Source organism: Manacus candei, unplaced genomic scaffold, assembly GCF_025592945.1.
Source record: "Manacus candei isolate 608988 ecotype Guabito, Panama unplaced genomic scaffold, ASM2559294v1 h1tg000075l, whole genome shotgun sequence".
Taxonomy (NCBI): Eukaryota; Metazoa; Chordata; class Aves; order Passeriformes; family Pipridae; genus Manacus; species Manacus candei.
In genome coordinates this window covers 954,806-976,723 of record NW_026138123.1, presented here as the reverse complement: position 1 = coordinate 976,723, position 21,918 = coordinate 954,806, and the positions used below count along the sequence as shown (strand labels likewise).

Here is a 21,918-nt window from a genome sequence, read left to right as displayed (position 1 = left end):
CTGCGAGCAGCTGTTGAGCTGCCGGGGATAGTTTTGCCCTCAGCCCCCCTAGTCTTCCATAAGCTTCTTTCTCCCCTGGGGAATTAGGACTTTGTTTTGTTTCTTTTGAAAGTTTCGGTTGCACCATTATTGTTTATTCAGATTTGTTAAATTTTCCACACTTTTCATCTGCAGACTCTTAATTTCGAAGTTGTAATCTTGTTAAATTTAGACAAGTGGCTTAACCGAAAGGGAACCCTGAATTTAAAAGACATGTGTTTCTTTCTGTTTCTTTGTTATTAAAAAAATACATCAGTGTTTTGACCCAACTAAACACTTCAGAAATATGAAGAGATTATTTCTGTGATAACATTAAAATTTATTATGTATAGAGCTTTAATTTTTTAAATTTTTTAAATGTATCTAAATAAATGCACAGTGATTCTACATCCATTTGATTTGTAGATTCAACATTTTCATGCAATGCTCATCAAATGAATTTTAAATTTGCCTCCAAGCTCACACACGCTTTCATTTTCCTAATTTGAAGCTGATGTTTGTTGGTCTAGGATTTCCTTCAAGATACTATTGGAGATTTTCAAATTTGGTAAGTTGATCAAATATATATGTTGGGAAATCTGGAATAAAGATTACTCTGAAATCAGCAATTTTCCCTCAGTAATTTAAGAGCTAAATCTATTTCATAGTTATTAAAGGTCCTATTTTGATTGATCCCTTTTTCCTTTGTCTCACTGGTATAGTGGCATTTCATTATTCCCTTCTAATTCACTAGCTGAATTATTTTATAATCAAAGGAGAAGTGCTTGAATCATGCATCTGAAACCTGAAAAAAAACCCTAATAATGTATCTTTTTTGTAGGATTTTTTAAGCCAATTAATCTACTTTAAACAGGGTGGGTGCATTCAGAATTTGGGCACACCAGAAGACAAAATGCCCTTGAAGAGCTTTTGGGTCGTATGTGGTAGAACATCTGCAAGTAACTCTAATTTATGGTCTTAGTAACAAATGAAACATTTATTCAAAGGATTGAATAGGTTTTAAGCCTACAGTGAAGGTAAGAACCTGAGTTCATGTTTGCTTGTTTTCTATTTCACTGAATTAAGAGCTTTTCTTTTTTTTCCCCTGCAATGAAATGAAGAGCCTTTCTCTTGTAAAGGAGGTAAAGTTAGGACAGAGAAGGAGAACTTACTTTTCAAGTGCTTTGTTTTAGCCTTTAGAAAAAGAATAATACAACTCAATGAATGCTCTTTGTGGCATAGAGCATAAAAAGTCATACAAAATATCTCATGGTGTTTCATAAAATTGAAGACATTTTCATTGGATAGCTTGGAATTTTTTTATTTTTTAGTATCACGTTGTCCTAGTTAGGACAGCTGAGATCAGTTCATCATGGTGGGTGTAACCCAAAACTGTATTCTATAGCCTTCCATGTCATTTCCCAGAAACTAGACTATTGTTGTCAATAGACTATTCGCACCCTCTGCCCATAGAGCATGGTGGGTGTAACCCAAAACTGTATTCTATAGCCTTCCATGTCATTTCCCAGAAACTAGACTATTGTTGTCAATAGACTATTCGCACCCTCTGCCCATAGAGCCTGACTCCTCAGGCTATAAACTAGGTGTTAAGAGGCCTGTGAGATAGAAGGATGTTTCTGTCCTCACACCCTTTGTGAACTCCCCGCCCTGAGGGGAGTACCAAGCATTCCTGCCTGAACTGGAGGATATATAATCTTGGAGTTTTGGAACATTTTTCAACCCACTCGTGGGATCCAGAGGACGGCTGCATCTCATCGCTCTCAACCAGACTTAGACCACCACTGGACTGCGATCACCAGTTCTGGCCAGACTGCAGCAGCTCTCCCACCAGCAGGTTCTTCCCCTCTCCCTTTACTTTGGACTCAAACAGGGCCCAAGGAACACCACTTTGTTCAGGCCCCAGGGTACTGGGTTACACATTTGGGTTTTTGTGGGTTGAGACCAATTGTTTGTTTGTATTATTGTACTTACTGTATTATTTTAACAAATTGTTATTCTGACTTATAATCTCTCCTTTGAGTTGGGTTCATTCCCCCTGCTGGTTAACTTTTAAACCAGCACATTTTGGCGCCCAAACGTCGGGCAGAGAGAGAGAAGTCAGAATCACAATTTCATTTGAAGCATTTGTCTATTTGAATATAGAAACTCCCTGATCACCATGTTGTTTGATGCACTCACATGGATGTTGTATTTGAGCCTGTTCATATTTCCACAGATGGCGTATTATTTGCCTGTTTTGATGCTCTCTTTAAGACCAGGGAGAGGGATCCAGATTGCTTTATTAGTATATTATGTTTATGTCATTCTAACATCAGAAGCAATGAGTTTCATTGTAAATGTGTATTCAGTCCTGTTTGCCTGTCCTGGTTTGGGTTGCTACTTCTGGGGCCTCATTAAAAATCGTACCCAGCTTTTTGGGGGAACAGGGGTGGATGGTTTCCAGCCTCTCACCTCCTTCTTCCCCTTCAGACCTGCTACAACAGTTTTTGAAAATATTGAGTTCCCTTTTGATGTTAAGGACAGCATAATGTTATTGTTAGTGTTGCTCTGTCTGCTCTGTACTGTGTACACCATGTTTAGGGTCAGAAAAGTGCCTTTTAGGGAGGTTGTTTGGACACCTGCCCTGGGAGCAGATAATGCTGAGTGGCACGGGAAGTGGGAGGACATCAGCCAGTATTTGGAAAAGTTTTCTCCTCCAATGATCTGGAAATTCACCCCTGAACAACTGCAGGATCCTGTTAGCATGATAAGACTGGTGAAGGAAAAATGCTCTGGCAGCTCCAGAGATGGCCAGCTCACAGCAACCTGCTGGGCCCTGGCCACTGCCTACCGGGCACTGCTTGACATGATACAGCACTGTCAGGGCGAGGAGAGAAGGACCAAATCCGCAGACACCACGTCCACCCAAACCACAGCTGAGTCAGAGGGAGAAAGAAATGAACCAACCAGCACCGTGTCCACACAAACCATCGAGGAGCCAGAAGAACAAGCAAAACCAATAGCAGTCGCCCCTGTCCAGAAAAGGAAATCAAAGACTAAATCAGTTCGCATAGCAAATGATGACGAAGAGGCGGGACCTTCACATCCACCGGAGGAGACAGAGCCAGAAATAATCACTCGGTCCCTATCCCTGGGTGAGCTACGTGAGCTCCGGAGAGAGTTCACACGACAGGCGAACGAGTCCATTCTGACCTGGCTGCTCCGAATCTGGGATGCCGCAGCTAACGATACGATCCTAGATGGGAGTGAAGCCAGACAGCTGGGATCCCTGTCTCGAGATGTAGTCATTGATCAGGGGATTGGAAGGAGGCAGGAAACTCTCAGCCTCTGGCAGCGACTGTTGTCCAGTGTGAGGGAGAGATACCTTTGCAAGGAGGACCTCCACGTACAGCAAGGACAGTGGAACACGATGGAACAAGGTATCCGGTGCTTAAGGGAGTTAGCTGTACTGGAGATAATCTTTTCAGAGGATGAAAGATTCCCTAAGAGTCCAGATGGCGTACAGTGCACCTCCCAAATGTGGTTAAAGTTTGCACGACTCGGGCCAGAAATGTATTCCCGCTACTTAGCAACGCTGCAATGGAGGGAGGGAGAGGACAAGGTGGGAGCATTGGTTAGCAAACTCAGGATTTATGAAGACACTGTCACCGCCCCATTACGAGCCCACGTCTCATCTGTGGAAACCAAACTGGCTGAACACGTCCGAAGCCTAGAAGAGAAAATTGAAGAGGGACACCAGAAGCTAAGAGAAGAAATTAAGGAAGGGATTTTCCATATCTCGCCAGGACGAACAAGAGTCTCTGCTATCAGGAGCCAGCGTCCCCCAGCTAAGGAGAGAAGGTACACTCCACGTAGCGATCTATGGTTTTACCTCCGTGAGCATGGAGAAGATATGAGGAAGTGGGATGGGAAACCCACCTCTTCCTTAGCAGCCCGGGTACGTGAACTGAAAAGAGGAACAAATACCATAAAGAACTCTTCAAGGGTAAACGTTGCTCCAGTCTCTCGTGGGCAAGACTCCAGACGGTACAGGAATGATCCTCTTGAAGGGACCTCCAGGTCATACCCACAAGAAGAGCACAATGAGTACCATGACCAGGACTAGGGGTGCCCTGCCTCTAGCCAGGTAGAGGAGAGGGACAATCGAGTCTATTGGACTGTGTGGATTCGGTGGCCTGGCACATCAGAGCCACAAAGATATAAGGCTTTAGTGGACACTGGCGCACAATGTACATTAATGCCATCAAGATACGTAGGGGCAGAATCCATCTCCATTTCTGGGGTGACAGGGGGATCCCAACAGCTGACTGTACTGGAAGCTGAAGTGAGCCTGACTGGGAAGGAATGGCACAGACACCCCATCGTGACTGGTCCAGAGGCCCCGTGTATCCTTGGCATAGATTACCTGAGGAGTGGGTATTTCAAAGACCCAAAAGGACTTCGTTGGGCTTTTGGCATAGCTGCTGTGGAGACGGAGGAAATCAGACAGTTGAACACCTTGCCTGGTCTCTCAGAGGACCCCTCTGCTGTGGGACTGCTGAAGGTTGAAGAACAATTGGTACCGATAGCCACAGCAACAGTGCACCGTCGGCAATACCGCACCGACCGAGACTCTGTGACCCCTATACAAAAGATGATCCGTGAACTGGAGACCCAGGGGGTGGTCAGCAAGACTCGCTCACCCTTTAATAGCCCTATATGGCCAGTGCGTAAGTCCAGCGGAGAGTGGAGGCTGACGGTGGATTACCGTGGACTCAATGAAGTCACACCACCCCTGAGTGCTGCTGTGCCGGACATGCTGGAGCTCCAGTACGAGCTGGAGTCCAAGGAAGCCAAGTGGTATGCCACCATTGACATAGCCAATGCCTTTTTCTCCATTCCTTTGGCAGCGGAGTGCAGGCCACAATTTGCTTTCACTTGGAGAGGTGTGCAGTACACCTGGAATCGACTGCCTCAGGGGTGGAAACACAGTCCCAGCATTTGCCATGGACTGATCCAGACTGCACTGGAAAAGGGTGAGGCTCCAGAGCACCTACAGTACATTGATAACATCATTGTATGGGGGAACACAGCGGGCGAAGTCTTCGAGAAAGGAGAGAAGATAATCCAGATTCTCCTAAGAGCCGGTTTTGCCATTAAACGGAGTAAGGTCAAGGGACCTGCTCAGGAAATTCAGTTCCTAGGAGTGAAGTGGCAAGATGGACGCCGCCTAATTCCAATGGAGGTGATTAACAAAATAGCAGCCATGTCCCCACCAACCAGCAAGAAGGAAACACAGGCTTTCCTAGGCGCTGTGGGCTTTTGGAGGATGCATATCCCCGAGTATAGTCAGATTGTAAGCCCTCTCTACCTTGTGACACGGAAGAAAAATGATTTCCAGTGGGGCCCCGAACAACAACAAGCCTTTGAACAAATTAAACAGGAGATTGCCCATGCGGTAGCCCTTGGGCCAGTAAGGACAGGACAGGACGTGAAGAACGTGCTCTACACCGCAGCCGGGGAGAATGGCCCTTCTTGGAGCCTCTGGCAGAAAGTGCCTGGGGAGACCCGAGGACGACCGCTGGGATTCTGGAGTCGGGGATACAAAGGATCTGAAGCCAGCTATACACCAACTGAGAAAGAGATCCTGGCTGCCTACGAAGGAGTTCGAGCTGCCTCAGAAGTAATCGGCACCGAAGCGCAGCTCCTCCTGGCACCCCGACTACCAGTGCTGGGCTGGATGTTCAAGGGAAGAGTTCCTTCCACACATCATGCCACCGATGCCACATGGAGTAAGTGGATGGCTCTGATCACGCAGCGAACCCGGATAGGGAATCCTAATCGCCCTGGGATTCTGGAAATTATCACCAATTGGCCCGAAGGTGAGAGTTTCGGACTATCCTCTGAAGAAGAGGAGGAGAAGGTGACACGGGTTGAGGAGGCCCCACCATATGACAAGCTACCCGCAGATGAAAGGCGATATGTGCTCTTCACGGATGGCTCCTGCCGCATTGTAGGGACAAACCGAAAATGGAAGGCAGCTGTATGGAGTCCCACACGGCGAGTTGCAGAAGCGACTGAAGGACAAGGTGGGTCAAGTCAGTTTGCAGAGCTTAAAGCCGTTCAGTTGGCTTTGGATATAGCTGAACGAGAGAAGTGGCCAAGACTCTATCTCTACACTGACTCATGGATGGTGGCCAATGCTCTGTGGGGATGGCTGGAAAGATGGAAAAAGGCCAACTGGCAGCGCCAAGGGAAACCCATCTGGGCGGCGGAGATGTGGCAGGACATCGCTGGTCGGGTAGAGAAGCTGAGTGTGAAGGTCCGTCACGTAGACGCTCATGTAGGCAAGAAACGGGCTAATGAGGAGCATCATAACAACGAGCAGGCGGACCGAGCTGCCAGGATTAAAGTCTCTCAGGTAGATCTGGATTGGCAGCACAAAGGAGAATTATTTCTGGCTCGATGGGCCCATGACGCCTCCGGTCACCAGGGGAGAGATGCAACATACAGATGGGCTCGTGACCGAGGGGTGGACTTAACCAAGGACATTGTCTCACAGGTCATCCATGACTGTGAGACATGTGCTGCCATCAAGCAGGCCAAGCGGGTGAAGCCTCTATGGTATGGTGGACGGTGGTCAAAGTACAGGTATGGGGAAGCCTGGCAAGTTGACTACATCACGCTCCCCAAAACCCGCCAAGGCAAGCACTACGTACTGACCATGGTAGAAGGAAGCACTGGATGGTTGGAGACATACCCCGTGCCTCATGCCACTGCCCGGAATACCATCCTGGGCCTTGAAAAACAAGTCCTGTGGCGACACGGCACCCCGGAGAGAATTGAGTCTGATAATGGGACCCATTTCAAGAATGGCCTTGTAGACACCTGGGCCAAAGAGCACGGCATTGAGTGGGTGTATCATATCCCCTACCATGCACCAGCTGCTGGAAAAGTTGAGCGGTGCAACGGGCTGCTGAAAACCACTCTGAAGGCACTGTGTGGGGAGACTCTCAAACACTGGGAGCTGCATTTAGCAAAGGCCACCTGGTTGGTCAACACCCGAGGTTCCATCAATCGAGCTGGCCCTGCCCAATCAGAACTTTTGCATACTGTAGATGGAGATAAAGTCCCCGTGGTACATATGAGAGGAATGTTAGGGAAGACTGTTTGGATTAGTCCCACCTCAAGCAAAGGCAAACCCATCCGAGGGATTGTTTTTGCTCAGGGACCTGGTTTCACGTGGTGGGTAATGCAAAAAGATGGGGAGACACGTTGTGTACCACAAGGGGACTTAATTTTGAGTGAGAATGGTCTGTAATGTTTCATTGTATATATATATATATATAGATAGATAGATAGATAGATGTATATAGTTTTAAAGGGATATAGTTTTTTAAAGGGGGTTAATTTGGGCATGACATGGATGGCATAGAATAAGGGGTGGATAATGTCCTAGTTAGGACAGCTGAGATCAGTTCATCATGGTGGGTGTAACCCAAAACTGTATTCTATAGCCTTCCATGTCATTTCCCAGAAACTAGACTATTGTTGTCAATAGACTATTCGCACCCTCTGCCCATAGAGCATGGTGGGTGTAACCCAAAACTGTATTCTATAGCCTTCCATGTCATTTCCCAGAAACTAGACTATTGTTGTCAATAGACTATTCGCACCCTCTGCCCATAGAGCCTGACTCCTCAGGCTATAAACTAGGTGTTAAGAGGCCTGTGAGATAGGAGGATGTTTCTGTCCTCACACCCTTTGTGAACTCCCCGCCCTGAGGGGAGTACCAAGCATTCCTGCCTGAACTGGAGGATATATAATCTTGGAGTTTTGGAACATTTTTCAACCCACTCGTGGGATCCAGAGGACGGCTGCATCTCATCGCTCTCAACCAGACTTAGACCACCACTGGACTGCGATCACCAGTTCTGGCCAGACTGCAGCAGCTCTCCCACCAGCAGGTTCTTCCCCTCTCCCTTTACTTTGGACTCAAACAGGGCCCAAGGAACACCACTTTGTTCAGGCCCCAGGGTACTGGGTTACACATTTGGGTTTTTGTGGGTTGAGACCAATTGTTTGTTTGTATTATTGTACTTACTGTATTATTTTAATAAATTGTTATTCTGACTTATAATCTCTCCTTTGAGTTGGGTTCATTCCCCCTGCTGGTTAACTTTTAAACCAGCACACACGTACCTATAATAAGCATGCATTTTGGTAAAATTTCTTTTTCCAGACCTTTTTACTCTGATTTTTAAGAAAAAGTACTTGGCATATAGAATACTGTAAATGGAATTTTTAAATCATATTTACTGTGCTTTTTCTCTAAGTTAACTGCTTTTTTCTTTAATAGAGGAAACAAAAAATTTCCAGATTAAAAAAGAATGTCCTTTTTCAAGGATTTATTGTGTGTATTAGGTTATGTGCAGTTCCTGTAACAGAGGGGAAAAATGCAGTGTCTCTGTTTCAAAGAACTGGTGCTTCCCGATTGTCAGGAGTCAGGTATGTATTAGTGTTTCCCGACCACATTCCACCTCTGTATGAGAGTTGAAAGGAGCATCTGATTGCATTTTGGCTGAAAAAAAATTCCAGCCAAGTATTACCTTTCTAACCTGAAAAGAAACCAACCAGAAAACCCCAAACTTTTTCCCCAGTGTTTTTCATTAATTTTACCCACTGAATTCGAAATAAAACTCAACCAAACTCAAAGGGAAATAGATACACAGGCCAAGGGTATTATCTTTAATTTCTCTGGAGCAGTGCCAGAAAATGAGCCTGGGGGTGAAAAAAAAATTATGAAACATCACCCTACTTACCACCTAAAAGGAAATTTAACAGCAAACAATTACACATCCATAAGAGAATACCCATCTGTGCAGATGATGGCATACATTTATGTGTTGAAAACTTTCATATACCCAAGTATTACAAAATAAAGAAATATATAAAAATAGATTATAACACTCTAGATTTCTACATTTCTCTTGCATAACACCTAAAAGTTAATTCCAGTCCAGCTAAACTGCTGCAGAAACATTAAATACACCCCCAAAATACTGAGAAGCAAAGAAAATGCATACACTGCTGTTCACAAATTGGAAGAATCCAGGATCATGGTTAATGATTAATGATTAGGGTGGCCCACAGCATCACAGTACATCAGACTACAACACCTTCATCTGAGTAATGTGGTTTAGATTAAACTAGAATTACACATGGCTTTTCATTTTTATTGTTCAATTGTGTATTAACTCATGGAAGACTATCACTGCCATTAGATGGATTAAATGACCCTGAATCAGTACTATAGGAGACTGTATTGATACTTGAAGAAGAAACCATTTATTTTGTTCTCCAACTGGGCTTTCCTCTCCTATACTCTGCAACTAAAGCTGTGATGCAAGGCTAATGTGGAGACCTGGAAGGGCCACATATTTTCTACATTTCGTGTAGCTGAATATAGTCTGCCATATAGCTTGGCCAGCTCATATGCCAGTGTTTGGAACAATGTGGGTTACTTTTTTTGGCTTAGCTCATATATAATAGATAAAAGTGAAGTTTGTGTCATGGAGGACACTGAAAATAGTTTCAGGATGTAGAGCACTAACTGCTGACAGGCTCTTGGTCAACAAAGTCCAATATTGCAAATGAAGACCATTAGGGTTTTGAGTTCTATTTCACATAGCTACAATACAGAAACTACAAAACATTCCTCCTCATATTTTAAGGCTACTGCAGATCAAGTCTTAACTTGGCATGCAGTGCTCTCCACCTGGTTACTATGTGAGCCCAAAAGCAGGACTGAATGAGGTAAATCTATTTAAACCTGTTTCTTAATTTGTTCAGATATATAAGTACAATAATATAATATCTGCCACCAGCCGAATTTTACATAATAATATTTCTTAATAAATTATATTTCTGAGGCATTTCCTCTTCTAACATTACCAACCAATACATTCTATAGCCAACAAAAGCATTAATCGAATTTAATTTAAGCAAACCGATGTCTCTTTCTAAGTGTGATATATCACTGGAACTCTTAGTAATTTATTACACTGAATATATAAAAACAATGTGTTTTCCATGCACATGAACTAATGAAGCTTCTTTTCTCTTGGATTTATATCCAATAACCTTTAAGTCACATCACCACAATAACTCCATGCTCTTTTCCATCCCAATAGCTTTTGGTCCACAAAGTTGGTAGTCCTTTCATATACTCCTGCTTCAGCTTTCTCCATGTCCTCTAAAACATACCCCAGTGTACACACCTCCTTTTTTTAAACCCTAACAAGAACTAGACCAGCAGCAGTGTCTCCAATGGCTCTGGAAGCACATACTAACTGGTTTGCGGTTGGGGAACAGACGAGCTTACCTTCCATCTTTCCATCCAAGGTATTCAGTGGGAATGCTCCCCTCTCATTCATCCAATTTGCACAATACTTTTGTAACATACTACCTTTAAGACAGTTTTATTGGATTTGCCTAAAATGGCAAGTGGATTTGGCAGTAGGTTCTAAAATTAAGGAAGGAGGAATGTCAGAGATAATGAAAGCAAATTGGCCCAGGCCTCATTTCCTTGGGAACCACAGTAAGACTTGATTCATCTAAACATGTGTAAATCTTCACAAAGTACTTTAAGAAATACAGGCATGCTACAAATTTAGTAAAGTAGTATGAAAATTTCTAAGCTTATTGTATTTAAGTTCATTAAAAGCCTAGAGGATGAAAATGCATGCAAAATACCTTCTAGGACCGTTGCAGGCTTTTAGTGCATACTGAACAACTTTATTTTTCCACTGACTATGATTTAAGATATACTTTTATAGGTATGTCCTCGAGTATATTTGCATGCAATCAAAGATCTGTTAGCAAGGCAATTTGCTGCACAATTCTCTCTCTCCTGTTGGGAGATGCATTTGATATGACCTCTTCTAGACATAATGCAATAAAAATTGCTGTTACTTGTCAGAAATCAGTGCTCCTTATGGTCAGAAATATTAACTTTGCTGTCTGAGATTGTTTACATTAATGGTACACTTATATTCTCAGATATTTTGTATGGGAATATATTCAGCAGTTTCTTGATGACCCAAGTCCAAGACGAAATTTCTTGGTTAAAGGAAACCATTCCAAACCATATCTAAATTTCCAGAAACCCAGTAATTAGGGCATGTGTTTCAGGGAGAGAGGAAGCACGCTAAGCCCACTCACTGCCTTCCCATTTCATGTTCTTTAGTTTCACAGTATGTAGAAATCCTAACCTGACACCTACAACATCTGTAAGAAATGAGTAGCAGATGCTGCCTCACCAGAAGGGTGAGATTTTAAGTCCTTTTGGACTCATTTTATCTTGGCACAAAGGCCTGTGTAAGGTTCAGAGTGGTGGGGCGCCCCCAGACCTTTGGTCTTGGTGGCCAGACCAGCTTTCTACTTGTGGAATGGCAGTCTACAATAAAGATATCTAACAAGATCACTTGAAAATGTGTTTCCTGGGTTGCTGTGTAATGCCACTCGGTTTGGTAAGTAGCTGTCACATCCCTGTGTGGGCTGAGAAGATTTGTACCATGGCCATGTTTAAAGTTTGCTTCAAAAGAAGAGGAGCAGCAGTGAGCAGCACAAACACAGAGTTTTTGCATCCTAGTAGACAAAACCCAACTTGAAGTCAGAGGCTGGTGGCACAGTGTCTGCTGACCTGTCCTGTTACATCATGGAAACACATTCAATAGGTATTGATAACTTGGTCTTGGACTGCTAATTTATTAGTTCATATTAAGTAACATAAAATCTACTGCCCATGGCAAAGAAAAATAAATGTTATAGAGGATCTATAGCCTGGCTTGATTTTATGAACTCTTACAACCCTGGAGCAAGTGACACTAATCCAGCATGCTGCACTGTACTACTTGAAGTAATATACTTCCCTATTTGAAGTAATATACTTCTCTATACTTCTCACTGTAGTACTTGAAGTAATATACTTCTCTACAGACTTCTTGTAATTTCTCTGAGTCTCCCTTTTCCAGTCAGTTTTCACCACTGCTTATATGCATTTTATATAATAAACTGAATGTGTGCTGGAAAGACAGGAGGTAAAAACATTATAGTGTTGTTTACAAGCAGTGGAAAGATGAAGTTAGTCACTTTTTGCTGTTAAATCTTTATGTCTATAGCACTTCTTACCATGAGTAAACTTTCAGCTGTATCTGCACTCACCTGTTTCATTGTTCGTTGAAGTGATACTGACCTTTCTATCTCAATATGCCTTATTCAATATGCCTTTTCTGCTAGAGTAACACCAACAGTTCTTATCAAAGAACATGAATTTTTTAGCTATAAGTTTCTGTAAAGTCTTTTTTTCCATTGATACAACAAACAAAATTTCATACACGGACATAATTTGACTAATTTTTTTTGTGACATGTAAACATAAATAGATCCGCATACTTTAGAAAATGTAACATAAAATCTAACCTGACATTTCCCTAGTGAAGTGATGATCAACTTTCTAGTCCTTTTCTTGAAATATATATATATTGGGAGCCTGTGAATTTTTTTTCTTGACATGTCTCTTTCTCTCAGTGTGTGCATTTTCACAATTAAGGAAGTATAAATATAGTGTATTATAGGCTATATTACATAGTCAGTGGACAGAAATGGTAAGTTGTAGTCTAATCAATTCCCATTAAAAAAGACACTATTACTGTCTGACCAAATTTTAACACTTTATTGAGCCAAGTATGAGGGGAAAAAAATTATTTTGAGATATACGTTGCTCTGCTGCAGGTATGGTATCCAAAAAGCAATATTCACTTGTAAGAGAAATGTGTGTAACAGACACCAAAGGGACACGTGTAAACATTTTCTTAAAGACTCTGGTTCCCTAAAACTGGAAATGACCACCATAAATTTTTATGTTTTCCACAAACTCTGCCATCTTACATATCTTCATTTTTATTTAACTATACAAATATTTTTTTCCACAAATCCTGAAACATCTCTGTCCTAGTTAGGACAGCTGAGATCAGTTCATCATGGTGGGTGTAACCCAAAACTGTATTCTATAGCCTTCCATGTCATTTCCCAGAAACTAGACTATTGTTGTCAATAGACTATTCGCACCTTCTGCCCATAGAGCCTGACTCCTCAGGCTATAAACTAGGTGTTAAGAGGCCTGTGAGATAGGAGGATGTTTCTGTCCTCACACCCTTTGTGAACTCCCCGCCCTGAGGAGAGTACCAAGCATTCCTGCCTGAACTGGAGGATATATAATCTTGGAGTTTTGGAACATTTTTCAACCCACTCGTGGGATCCAGAGGACGGCTGCATCTCATCGCTCTCAACCAGACTTAGACCACCACTGGACTGCGATCACCAGTTCTGGCCAGACTGCAGCAGCTCTCCCACCAGCAGGTTCTTCCCCTCTCCCTTTACTTTGGACTCAAACAGGGCCCAAGGAACACCACTTTGTTCAGGCCCCAGGGTACTGGGTTACACATTTGGGTTTTTGTGGGTTGAGACCAATTGTTTGTTTGTATTATTGTACTTACTGTATTATTTTAATAAATTGTTATTCTGACTTATAATCTCTCCTTTGAGTTGGGTTCATTCCCCCTGCTGGTTAACTTTTAAACCAGCACAATCTCTCTTTATTATGTTGGCTTTTTCAGGATGGTACATCAAATAACATTTAAAACCAAAACTCTTCGGGAGCTTTAATAAAAACTGCAAAACAACATAAACAATAAAAATGCTACTACAGAGAATATTATGGATAGTTATCTGTACTTCATCTTCATGATATATTATTACACTATTTGAGCTATAACATTTTATTAAGTCAAACCCAGAGTACTCCAGATCTCTTATAAATGGGGAATATTTTTTTCTGAAGTGAAGGTAGTCTTTTTCCTATGATTAATCATTGAAATGGTCCATAGAGAATGAAATAGCAGATTTATACCAAACTTACATTTGTAAAAACCGAGGTTAAGAAACTCTGCTTAAAGAGGCTGGGAAAGCACTTTGCCTTAAATTTATACGTAAAATTTTTATAGGTCTAGAGTTTTAACTGTAATTTGCTTACAAGAAATATATAAAATTTCTTGAAAGAAAGAACTGCTGCTGCATGAACTCTCTTTTGTGGAATATAATTACAAAAATATTCAATTTTTGTCACTGAATTAGAATTATAACCTATTTGGAACTACAACCTATTTCATCATCACAACAATAATTTATTTTCTTTCTTCTTTTCCCATAGATGATTCAGTAAGCCCTCTCACTAACCTAGCTTGATCATCAGCCTGAAGCAGCACTGCTAGTTTTTTAATGGGTTAGATGCTTACCCTGGGGAAAACTGATCAAGTCATACTTTAAATCAAATCAGGATCAAAGCAATTTGTTGATTTACTAATGACTTGTAATTAATCAGCAAACACTATGATCAGGATCAGTATCAGAAATACAATAAAACACACAGTATTAGACATATGCAAAATCTGCATGTATACTTTCAGATTTCTAAATACCATTTATATCTCATCCCAAGAAGTTCCACCTCACCCTACCCCAGTGCGGTTTTCCCCATCTCTGGGAGTCAGAAGCTTCCCCGCACCCCAGGAGTGGTTCCCCTTTGTGCATATCCCTTCTGCGGAACAAGTATGTGCCCTGACTTTGTGTTGCCCTGCACTGTACACTGCACCCACTGACCCCTGTTCTGGTGAGAAAGCACTGTGTCCCAGGGCTTGTTATCCCTCTAGCAAGGTTTCTTCTTCTGTGTCATAAATCTCTTTGTAATCCTCTGCTTGCTGTTTAATTTTGCTAATGGTTGTCTTCCACACTAGCATAATCACTGTAGGGCAAAAATGCTTTTGGACAATTTTGAGTGCCCCTCACATCTCAAACACACAGAAATTATTCCCACTTTCCCACTTTCTCATCTGTGGTTATAGAAACCTTTTTGTCAAGGACCAATAACGTGACCATCTTTGCAATATTTGAATCAAAATCTGAGAGAGTATTTACAACTATAGTTGGAAGAACAGGGGTGAATCGAATACAAGAGTCCCAACAGTCATTCAGTAAAAATCTGACTGGTTTAACTTACTGCATGATGCTTGCATCTTTATATTAACAGCTCACTGGACATCTATAAACAGTTCATATGGCAGAAAAAGAGAAAGCTACCTCTAAGGATCTTAACACAAAGGCATACAACTTATTTGCAAGACCCTGTTATGCTACAATGAAGTAAAGAAAAAACGTAGAGACCACAAAGGACAGCAATGGTAATGTGCTGTAATGATTACCTTTTCACTCTCTACCACCTAAAGGGGATCTCAAGCTCCTAAAAATGTGCTTCCTCCAAAGGCCCAGAGAGAGAATTGGTCTAGTCCAGTGAGACTGTTACTAACACAGACCACAGCACAACTCTGACATTAATGCATTTCAGAATAAGAGCCAAGGTAATGTCTGAACTGAGCTGAGAGGATCCAGTTAGCAAGAAAACACTTAGCTAAAAGGTCACAAAAATAAGAGAGGAGATTATTCACTCTTGAAAGCTGTGACTTGACCAAAGGTAGGTCAAGACGAGAATAGGGGAGCTCTTGGATAATACCTACGCAAGGTGTTGTATAAATATACGAGTATATAAGTAATGGTTTCCAAGAAAAATATAGAACTAATACAAGACTTATTAGATCCTTTGAGGCCTCCGATCCTCCCTTTCTCCTTCCCTCCCTCTCTCTCTTATTTCCTACCTTTTCCTCAGTACATTTACAGTATTACCTTAAAATCTAAAGAATTTTAGCTTTAAACAATGAGACAATTAGATAATTACAGTATCATAATGTACATTGAGCCTACCTAAGGCAAACCTAGATTGAACCATGCAAAATTGAAAAACTAAGCCAAAATTAAGAGCAAACCGCATATTTTTATTCCTTGCATGTGAACCAAAGTGGCCTGTTGGCTGGTTAAGCAAGAAACAGACAAAAGCAAGATTGCTTATGAACATCATCTCTTATATATGGCATGACTGACGTGAACTGTACTCACTCAGAACTTTGCATTAACTTATGCAGCATCTACAAGTTCATCTAATTTGAATTGAAGGATATAGTTGCTTTGCTATTGCTAACAGCTTGAGCAAATTATCTTAGAGAATAAGATCCTCACAGTTCATAGTAACCTTGCTACATAAATCTTCACTAGAATTTTAGATTTCCAGATTGGAAAATAAGTATTTTTGAGATATAAATATGCTAGGACTCCATGAAGAAAACTCTAGAAAATATTTGATAAATAAAGGCTTCTATATGTCATAAGATACTTCTCAAGGAATTACTTCTTACAGATACATAGGCGAGGTTGGTAGGTAGTGGACAAAATGAGAATGAGTGTTGACTAACCTTCTTTAAGACTAAAACTGTTCCCAAGTTTCAGGTCGTCAGTGACTGACAAGAGCCCAGAAACAGGACAGAAACTTACCTGTTCATTTCTCTTAAATTTTCCTGTTAAGTCATATTACATAACAGTTTTTAACTTTCAGCAATAAGAACAAAAATAAAAATAATATCGATATTAAGATTAAATTTTATTACAATTATTATAATATTTTCCCTTAAGTGTTGGTGGAGAAGACTGAGAATTTTGAAATAGTGAAATGGGAAAAATCTGGAAAGATCTGGCATTTTAATGAAACTGCTCACAGTTATGAATCTAGTGCTCTTATGCTTTATACAATAATTATAGGTACCCACTAGTACTGTGATACTTAAGGGTGTGTCATAATTTCCATTGTAAATCCAGTTTTTCAAGGATTAAAATTCAGCTATGAAATTATTCTTTTTCCTAAGACTTGGCATTGAATATTCAGCTTGGGAATGGAATTCTGTAGTGTCAGATATCTTTTGTACCCTGATAGTCCAATATCATGGTTAAATTATAATAAATAGGGGAAAAAAATCTTTAAAAATTTAATTCCACCCTCTAAATGCTTTTGTGAATCTATTTGTGAGGAATTCAAGTAGACAGCTTGAGAGTCAATCATATAGTGTTACTGTAGCAGCATCTAGTAGTTTGGGAAATAGACCAGTAGAGGAAAACATTATTTGAACTACTTGACTTTTAATCCAGGTTTCAGTATTTGTCCTTTGAATTATTGTTCCTTTTATATTTCCCTTGTGCTGTCTAACCCAGATCATCAGAATCACGAAGGATGCAGAAGCAGAAATGCTACTAGGTTTCACTCATCCTAAGTTAGGCATTCAAGTGTTACACATCTAAGTTTGAGCTAAATCTCCACTTCTGTCAATGGACAGTAGGTATTGTTGCAAAGCCAAGGCTCTTTCTAGGCATTGAAAATTTCACTCCTAATATATAGTGATAAGAGCAAAGTTCAGATAAGATACCATCTATAGATAAAAGAAATGGATGTTCTGCAGCCATTCTTGGCTGTGGTTTTCTGAGTGCCAGTGATGAACATCTGTAATGCTCATGAGAACATTCTTTCCTCCTATATCTTCACTGCCTACTGTGTAGGGCTTTTTCCACATTTAGGGGCACAATTTCATCATGCGCTCTTTAAAGTACATTAAATTACACCACAAAGACATTTCAAGTTACTTTCCACAGCTAAAAAGGAGAAGAAAACTTGGGTGTTGTCAAGTCACCTAGACTATGAAGTTCCTCAAATATAACTTAAATAAATAAATAAATAAATGTTTTTGTTCTTCTTAGGAGAAATTATAATAGGTGAATTTGTAGGTTTGTGAGACACACCTGTGTAACTGGGAAAAATACAGTAAGACATTATATTTTGATGTAGGTATATAGTAAAGGGAAAATTGGAGAATCTCTCCTTTTAATTCTGTGCAAGTAAACACGCAAATACAAAAATAAACATATTCGTTGATCCTCACATAATAAATTAGGACAGTTTAGTATTAAATTGGAATACAATCTAGTTGCATATGTTCTGACAGTTCACTGAGAAAAATCATTAAAATATTCTGTAAAGGTGACAGTCACCTGTAGATAGTTGTAACACTTCTGTATCTGGATCCACTTTTTGACTACTTTGAATGAAAGCTGAAATCCCAGCTTCAGGCAGATAAGTGTAGTAATTTTGCCTATAACACTGTAGGTGTTGAGGAAGCCAGGTAAGGGTTTTTTTCCTCAATATCATGAGAAAACTCAGAATGGAAGTAGTAAATTCAATAACAGAGAGAACAATTATAGTGAAAATCAAGCTGTTTCTGGAAAAGACACTAGATAGCAGCCTTTGTAGAAATGACAAATATTAACCAACATAAGAGGTGCCAGAGAAATAGCAAGATAGGCGTTTTTTTCTATTTTTTTTGAGTAAAGAGATACACTGGAAGTTCAAAATACTAGCCAATCTTGTTCATCACAAGAGGTAAGTACAAAAATGATGGGGTTCTCGATCTTCATATTCTTAGCCTAGTCACATGCTCTCAAGTTTCAGACATTCATGAACTGAAATACTAGGATACGAAAAAGATACTTTCAGTCTTGATTACCTTCCCACACGGCTTAAAAATGGTAAGAAAAAGAAAAAAAGAAAAACAGGTTTTGAGGAGAGAACAGGTCCTTAAAGTTTTCATGTTAAGACATGTACAGAAAGTCTTTAAAATCATGCTTAAACAAAATTGTCTCAATCCTTTTCAGACTATATAAATAGTAAAAAAATATACTTCTACTAAAAAACCAAGTTGTGACCTATTTTTGGAAACTCAGAATTGGTCCAACTATGAACACAGTCTTTCATGAAGAAATCAGTTCATCATATGAGTGTTCCTTTCATATATGAAATAAAAAGTGGTTTAGCAGTATGTACACAAACTGTGAAAAAACTTTGGTGAAAACTATCCACTTTTCAGAGCTGCAGTAGATAACGTAGCTTTAGTGAGAGGTAGAAAGAATTGCTTGTGTAGACACATGTGGGCAAAAATTCTGTTGCTCTTCTCTTATCCCTTTCTCTCAACTCCCACACAGTGGTAGAGAAATTTAACTTATTATTTTCTGAATTAGGTTAGTATTACTATCTCTAAGAACTGATAGGAAAGAGGTGAGGTGATGGAAAGCCTCCAGAGTCAAAATTATGACCACATCGCAAAAGAAAGAGGGCATGTCCAGTGGGGGAGTGATAGCAGTGCACCCTCTGTATTAAGACAGATTTTTTGCATCCCCATGGTGCAAAATGCCATGCCTGGGCTCCTGCCAGAGTAGTGTCCATGCCCTAGTCCTTATGCCAGATTTAGATAATAAATGACCATCTGTCCTGGAGCTTATGTGTAATACCAGTTAGCCAGGATATTAGATTACCATCCAGTTATTTGTTTCCAACTATGGGTTTAGATATCCTGTCTAAATATGTTTCTTTTTACAATTTTCAGAAAAGGATAAAGGAACTCAAAATATCAAGCCTGTAACAATAATTAATTGTCCATGTGCATGTGCCTACAACAAAGTCTTCATTACAATGTACTATATAATAGTTGGGTTTTTTAATACTGGTTTTATTTCAGAAGTATCACTCTGAATTTCTTGTTCTAAGAATTTTTTTGGGAAAACACGTAATATGATTTCTCTACTTTCAGAATTATTGTGTTGATTGAATAAATGGGGGACCTTGTGTTGTTCTAAAACTGGTTATCACAAGCTATCATCTTACTTTTAACGATGATTGAATGATTAATAAAATGTATTGTTTTCCAGACATAAAGCTATTGTGAAAATATTAACTTTTGTAGACAGTGGAACTGTCTGACAAAGAAGCACATAAAAATCTGTAGCATTCATTTTTACTAAACAATTCCAAGATTTACCCATTTAAAATAGCATTACAGACTTGTGATTTATTAATTATTTTTAATTGTTTAATGTAAATTTAATTAATTTATTTTTTTTTAACAAGAAAACCATACGGATTAATTGACTGGGCATTTCCTTTTCACAGACAAAATGAAAAGTAGGATTCATGCTCCTTCTCTCAGAAGCTTTCTCAAATGCACTCCAGTTAATAATTCACCTGTGAGACATAAAATAAAGATCTGCATGCCTGTGCAGGGAGTCTCCCCTCTGTGACTTCAAAGGGAAAATTCTGCCTTCTTGTGTTGCTGCCATTATTCTCTGTTCTGCAGAGGCTACAGCAGTTCTGGTGCTACATAATCATATTTGTCTCCTCTCCTAACAGGGCTCTTTCACTCCTTCTTAGTACCTTGGCAAGACTGCCTCCTCACTCTTTCCTCCCTACCCTTGCTGTCTCTTTTCTCGAGGAGTTCCTTCACAGCTCCCAAAATATTCCTTTCATTAAGGATGCTTTCAGGGAGGAAAGGCACAGCTCAGATTAGATCAAAAGCTCTGGAGTAATCACGCAGCCAGGGAATCCCTGGTGATTGTAGAAATGAAGTAATGCACTTGCTCTGTGCTTGCAGAGGTAAAGCAACAAACAAACCCCTTGCTCTGAACTATATGGATAGGATTTTATAGCATCTGTTACTAACTTATATGATCCTTAGTTTCTTGAAAAAAAAATTTACATATGCAGGGGAAGCAAACTGTGCAGCACAATATACAGACAAACAACTACACACACTTGACAGCCTCTGCATAAAAAGGCAATGTTTGACATGCCAAAACCACAGTAAATATTCCCAGAGTGACCAGGCACTGGCAGAGGACTCTAGACATTGGAAGAAAATGGACAAATACATATAGAAACTAAAAAAAAAAATTGGAGAAATATAGAGAACAATTTTACTGCGCATGTAGGAAAAATAAGAAAAAAGATTCTACCCTATACAACTGACAGTTCAGAATCTTGATCATAAAGAGCAGAACTTGATTCCAACAAAGTGAGTTTGAGATTAGTCCCATGTAAATCTGTATTGAAAGACATAGAACCTCAGAAGAACAGGATCAGAAATATCTTAAGATATCCTTCTTAAAACTATCATGATGGTGGTGCCGTAACCTTTCAGGGCTTTGCTGACATTTCAAATGAGATGTAGTGTTAAGCCATCACTCCTTGTCCTGTCCCCATTGGACACAAAGACAGTTCTCTCCCTCTGAAAATAATATTTTAACTTGGCATGCTTACATTGAAGTAGATAGGCTAGATAGATTAAAGCAACATGTTTAACAGGAGTGGGGGTAGGACTATAACTGCATCCTTTCCATATGCCAGTTATGCTAAAGAAAGAATTTTGCACATTACAGAGCATAAAGTCATGGCACACACAACTGTTATCAACAATCTTCATTTCTCTGTACTTACTAGCTATTTGTTCCTTACTGTAGCAAAAGTAAAAGTAAAGCTGAGATTTCTGTTTCTGTTCTGCGGTAAAATGCTACACATTCTGAGAGTGACTGCCGTTATTCCACTAATTCTGTGTAAATAGGTAGTCATAATCACTAAGACACCAAAAATTATACTAGAGAACATGTTTAGAAAAATGATACATTATCAGAAAAGAGGCCATCCAGCTAATTTTAGAGCATTATGGAATACATAATTATGAAGCTTTTCCGTATGATAAAAGCTCATCATTCTGGCATTGAGTAATTGGAATCATTGCTAAAATGTTACTTAAACAATATTTTAGAACAGAATTTAACAGTAACAAGTACTTCCTTCTTCCTGAATCTATTCAGGAATATTCAAAGCATGGATAATAGAATATAATAAAAGTGATTCCCTAGTTTTTAGAGGTCAATTTGCTTTGCAATCTATTGGAAATGATTAATAGAAAGAATAACACAATGGCAGTGTGACATTATATTAGGTCATTTTTCCAAACAAGGCCATCCCACAGTAGTTAAATGCCTATAACTACTTTGTATAAATTTCTCTAGCATATACTG

General features: G+C 40.0%; 1 protein-coding gene and 1 long non-coding RNA gene across 2 annotated transcripts in view; one reads left to right on the top strand and one right to left on the bottom strand.

The window, feature by feature from the left end:
* NALF1 (NALCN channel auxiliary factor 1) overlaps positions 1-21,918 on the bottom strand; it is a 468,005-nt gene that overhangs the window by 205,966 nt on the left and 240,121 nt on the right. The gene's annotated exons all lie outside the window — the stretch shown is intronic.
* LOC127480714 (uncharacterized) lies at positions 1,351-13,613 on the top strand. The gene is made up of 2 exons (XR_007908001.1): positions 1,351-1,622; positions 13,190-13,613. It is a non-coding gene; the product is annotated as an uncharacterized LOC127480714 (long non-coding RNA).